Genomic DNA, 6201 nt, shown 5'->3' with positions numbered 1-6201 from the left:
AGGGTATAAGCATTTATTTATTATACTTTAAAACAATTTTTTTTTTTTTTTTTTTTTTTTTTTTTTTTTTTTTTTTTTTTTTTTTTTTGTTAAAATAATAAATAAATTTATGGCAATTAAAACTCAACACTTAAATAAATTTACAAAGCATATGGTAATATTCAAAAATGTTTTACAATCGTTGAAGTTGAGGTTCACCATTTAATAAGTCGCGAACTGTCAATATAATTTATATAATATGAATATATTTATATTAATTGAAGTGTTTAAGCCGGGGTCGCATAAAATGAACCATAACAAATAATTTATGTGGAAGCTGTGTTGGTGGTAATATTAAAAAATGGGTAAAAATGTGTTGAAGTTTACAAGTTTTCTTGTGTTCATTCTTGATTTCTGGTAAAACCACGTAAAATTCAGACCTGAGCTCAAAGAAAGAATTGAAGAATATCCCTTGGGCAACATGGTTCTAATGTATGACTTTTCGATATATACACTGCATCCCCCTAAAATCGATGCTGACATTATGAAGTTTTGAAATCTGGGTTTTTTGAATTTTTCTTATAATTGGAGGGCGCAACCAGATAATTTCCCAAACTATTTATTGGATTGTAGAACTCGTGATTCCACGTCGTTTGATGTATATCTCATGAGTGTGCTTCATACAGCTCCCTAGTAATAAGAGTCCAAAGTCGAAATTTTGGTGCGTAAATTTTCTTTAAAAACCTATTTTTTGGCTTCAACATTTACAACTGTGACTCAGGTACCCTTGAACCCCGCGTGATTTTAGTTTTTTTACGCGCCGGATCTAATGAACCCTTCCGCGTTCAAATCCATCCACTAAAACGGCGGTTATAGATACCTTGAAAGTAGGAAATTCTACAAAATTATATTTTGATGATTCCGCGCATTGAACCGCGATTTTCTTTGGTTATTTTTACATAAATGGAATCCTTCATACGCGATTATATTATTTTCCAAAACCGTGCGGCATAAATTACCGAGATTCTGGAGTAATATTCGTCTTTCATATAAAATAGAATTTGGTAGCACATCCGCGGTTCTTGACGAATTTGTTAAAAATTTGTTATAATGACGTATTTTTTATAGGCGGTCACTGAAATCGGATGCGCCTTATAATCTTATGTACATCGCGCAATTTTTACCCACATAAAGGTTTTTTGAACAGTAAGATGCAGCTGACAGCACACTTTGGCCGCTGAATGAAAAGTGGAAAAATCTATCCAATTGATAGAGATGCACTCGCTGTATCTGAAAAGCGCATGCGCCTTAACTGATTTTAACGAATTCGCGAATTATACGTTTTTTAACTTTTATGTTTTTTCTTTGGTTGTAATTTCAATATTACTTTCTATTTCGTAATCCTATTGTTTATCAAAGTAAGCAAATACACTTTCGGGTTTGTCATCGCATTTTCCTTGAAGAAGTTTCAGCGAAGTCCGTCAGTCCTTGCATCGAAATTTAGCGAAATAGTAGAATAACTCCCAAAAATGTTTTTTCTATTTTTCGTATTGAACAAACAAGTAAGAACAGACTATAGTCGGACGGGGCCGACCATGTGATACCCTATACCACTATCCCTGTGCACTAGCTTTCCGGGCTAGCTGTTATAAGATGTGCATTAGAAATTTTACCAATTTTCACACAAAAGTTTTGATCAATTTAACCCGCTAAATATTATCCGATCATACCGTTGACTTGCACGCTACTTCTTCATCTCAAACCAAAACTACGTTTAAAATTTCGCGCCGATCGGACTATTATTGCGACCTACAGAGCGGCTACAAAATCGAGCAAAAATTTTGTTTTTGGTCCATTTCATCCCTTTAACATTTCACGATCATCGCCAAAAACGAATCAGTTCTATTCTGGTCCAAACCCGACCTCCATACTAAATTTCGTGACAATCGGTCCATAATTGCGGCCTCTAGCTTGATTACAATTTTTAATGGACGGACAGACGGACGGACGGACGGACGGACACACATCGCTAAATCGCTTTATCTCGTCGAGATATGAAGTTTGGTATACCACATGAGGGGTCTACGACGAATTTTTCGCGGCGTTACATGAATTTTTGGGAAAACAAACTTATTATACCCTTTTCCACATTGTGGTATAGGGTATAAAAATATATTTTTGAAATAACATTCCAACAATAAGTTTTCGTCTTTTGTTTTTGCTGTAATATGGCAGTTATAAATCCTATCGTTAACATTTTGGTCTCATATTTTTCTACGCGTTGTCTAGAATCTGTACGTATTTTTAATTTATTTTTTCGAGTTTTATTTGGACTCTAAATTAGAAAAAATTAAATTTACTCCAAGATTTTTTCAGTATTTCATGATTTTCCGCGAAAATAGAAATACATTTAGTAAATATTTAGGCATCTACGGATAGATATTAAATGCTGTTAACGCTTTATATATACATTTTCTTATTACAGCAAAAATGGAATTTTTAAATATTTGTTCTTTATAAGGGAATAAAACCCCCCATAACTTTGGAGCGCAGCATCCAATTTTGTGAACGCGAACAGATTTGAAACCATGACTTTTTTCGTATACTATGTTCCAAAAATTGCGGATGTGCTCGCAAAAAAATTTTTAAAATTTCTTCCAATGGAATTGCAAAAGAAATTTGAAATTTACCATATACAAACATACATATATTTATGTCACATTAATATACTAATGACAACAAAATAAAACCAATAGCCAACATTAATTCTTAATGACATAGTTAAAAGCCACTAATTCGGAATAGCATTCAATTCATTTTTATTTACACAATTATCCCTGGCATATTTATTAATAACGACTTATATGTTATGTAAATCACAACATTGTTGTTTAAATATTTTTGAGCAAGCTATGGCGTTTTAATATTTGTTTTGCGTCCTTTTCCATTCCGGAAACTGCGGCACATCAGCCATAAATTATAAACTCCCTGGACATTTTTCATAATATATTTTGAACGAAATATGTATAGGCTACGGCATTTTTATATCATTTAAAAGATGCAACATTAAATATTGCCACTTAAATATAGATAATGAAAATGATTTATTTAAATTTTTAGCGCATTCCACACACATTTATGGAAAGGATTTAAGTGTTAGAAAGTAATTTATTAAATGTTTCTATAAGTAATTATCATTTTAATTTTAATATTAACATTCCTATTAATTTTTTTTTTCTTTTTTTTTTGTAAATGGGTCTCTTGATAGCATTTGCCACAATACTCAGAACTGATGTGTGATTAGGGTATAAGCATTTATTTATTATACTTTAAAACAATCACATAAATACCAAAAATTATATCTACTGGGAATTATCAGAATTTTATAGCATACTTTGTGGCTGGCACAAATACACTCAAAGCATCACTGCAGTTAATTATTTTTTCTGAGTTACATACGATTTCCTTGTAAAGTTTAAATATTGATACTTAAAGTAAAAAGCTGATCAATTTCTCTCCAGTATAGAAATTCTGTAACTTTTATCGATTAAAAAGTTGTTAAAATTTCTTTTGTTTTTGTAACAACTACAAAACAAACAAATGAAATTGTTGTAAAATAAACAATGAGTAAAGTTGTTAAAAAGTTACAGAATAGGTACCCAGGCCGAAAAAACTCACTCAAACAAAGGACACTACCCAGCAACAAATTAGGAGCCATGAACCGAATAACTCATACATAATGTTACGGAATTAGGGCTTAACGTAATCTCATGTAGACGTTGATTTATTCTTCGATACGATTAGTTCCAAATTAAACGCGGGTTTGTTTAAATTACGATTATACAAAGCGTTGTTGACGTTAATCACGCAAGATTTTATTTCTCAACTATGCTAAAAGCTTTACTCTATTCGGGTTACTCTTAGATTACACTGACGGTTTTAGTTCGCGGTCTAAATTACAACTCACCCGCCCATAATAAACTGTTCTAACATCCTTAATGTAGAATGTTCTATTCGAAGATACACATACGCACATACAAACAGACTGATGAATGCAAACAACAAATGGGACAGAGGTAATAAATAGAAAGAGTAAAGAGGGTTACAATGAATGATGTTACAATATAGAAAGATTATTAGACTAAAACTAAATAATAAAAACAAATATGAGTGAGAGAGAGAGTACAACAAAAACAATAGCAAAACAAGTAAAAACAGCGTTAAGTTCGACCGGGACGAATTTTTTATACCCTCCACTACGAACACTATTGCAGTAAAAAAACGAACAATTAGTTTCCTTTCGTTTGTAAATGCATTTCCTAAAGTCTTCCTCATATTCTTTTCAGGAACAGAATGTCCTAACTGATAATACCCCCTTTAAAAGAGCTCATCATTGTTCTTTCCAAAATAAGCACAAATATTTATAATTTTCCTGGCAACCTGGCAATTTTTGTCCGGTTCGGTATCTGTGGACCGGAATCGAAAAAAAGTATAAAAATCGAATATTTTCAAACGTTTTTGGGTATTTTCACATTTAAGAACCGGTCATAGACATTTCGTATGTTTCACAAAGTTGTTTGCTGATATCTTTTCTACATTATTGTGGTCCATTGTTTTCTTGAATTTTGAACGGGTTAGTACCTATGTAGCATGAACCAAGAGAAGAGGATAAAAATCGCATATGATTTGCTATTTTGACCATTAAGAACCGTTTCTATAGAGTTCGTATGTTCTAAAAAGTTCTTTACCAAGATCTAAGGTACATTCTTCTAGTTGGTTTTTTGCTTCAATTTTGATCGGTTTGATATCTGCAGACTAAAATCCGATATCTTTACTACATTATTGTGGTCCTTTGTTTTCTTGAATTTTGAACGGTTTACTACATATAGAACATGAACCGAGAGAAGAGGATAAAAATCGCATACGATTTGCTATTTTGACTATTAAGAACCGTTTCTACAGAGTCCGTATGTTCTAGAAAGTTGTTTACTAAGTTCTAAGGTACATTTTTCTAGTTGGTTTTTTTGTTCAATTTTGATCGGTTTGATATCTGCAGACTAAAATCCGAGAAAAAATTAAATGGGCAATTTGACCTTGACGATTTTGACCTTGAAGGTAAGGTTGAATGGATTTTATGTCTTCACCATTATTATTCTTTAAGACGAGAGCTACAACTTTTCTTCTACGAGTAAACCCAAATTCTTAGCGGTTTAGAAGATATGTGCCTGACAGAATGATCCCTTTTGACATCAAGGCCTCATAACCTCGCAAGTTGAAGTGATAGGTAAAAACGCCGGGACATGTGTCTTCTTATTTTTGGTCTTCTATCCCGCTGCGCTGTCAGAATATGGTTAATAGTTTTCGTGTCGCACAGTGTAATCTGACAAAACTGTTCATGGCTCCATAAAATACGTAATACCACTAAATTGAACAATAAATCTCAAAAGCTGTTGCTCGCATATACTGATCATATGAGTACATTTTTGTCAAATATCGATTATCGATTTTGTGGGACAAAATTAATTGGGTTTATGTGGTCATTCTCAAAATAAAAGCAACAATTTTTATCTAACATATTAAAATATCCAGCAATCTCTCCACTTTCATCAGCATGATTGTCGTTATCTCACAACATAACAACGATTTTAATTGAATAATTTGCTATCACATCATTGGGGCAAGGTTCATGATGTTAATCTAATATATAAAAGGCAATGTGTGTATGTTAGTATGTTTGTTTGTTTGTATGTTTGTATGTTTGTATGTTCCGAATAGACTCAAAAACGGCTGAATAGATTTTCTTGAAAATTTCAGATAATGTACTGGGAACACCGGTGGTGAAAATAGGCTATATATTTTTTTGAATGGTCGTCGCGGAAGTGAAATATCGCGGTCATCCCAAATTATTCAAAAATGTATTATTTCAGATAATATACCTAATTTTAGTAAGCGTGACTACAAAACCGCTAAAACACTGGCTTCAATATGTGGGATAACGCGGTCAACGCCATATTTTGGAATACAGTAAAATCCCGATGACTTGAGATGCCACTATATAGAAATTCCGAAAAATCTATTGGGAAATCTTATGAAATTTTGTATGTGGAGTTTTTAGGTCTGAGAATAGGTCGTAATCTATTTTTTATCCCGCTAAGTGTAGTGACCGGTGGTCCTCCCCACAATTTTTTTAAGAAAACCGCGAAATTCAAGATACGTTTTAAT

The sequence above is a fragment of the Musca autumnalis genome, unplaced genomic scaffold, assembly GCF_047663935.1.
Source record: "Musca autumnalis isolate F117 unplaced genomic scaffold, ASM4766393v1 scaffold_2, whole genome shotgun sequence".
NCBI lineage: Eukaryota > Metazoa > Arthropoda > Insecta > Diptera > Muscidae > Musca > Musca autumnalis.
This window is presented reverse-complemented; position numbering follows the sequence as displayed.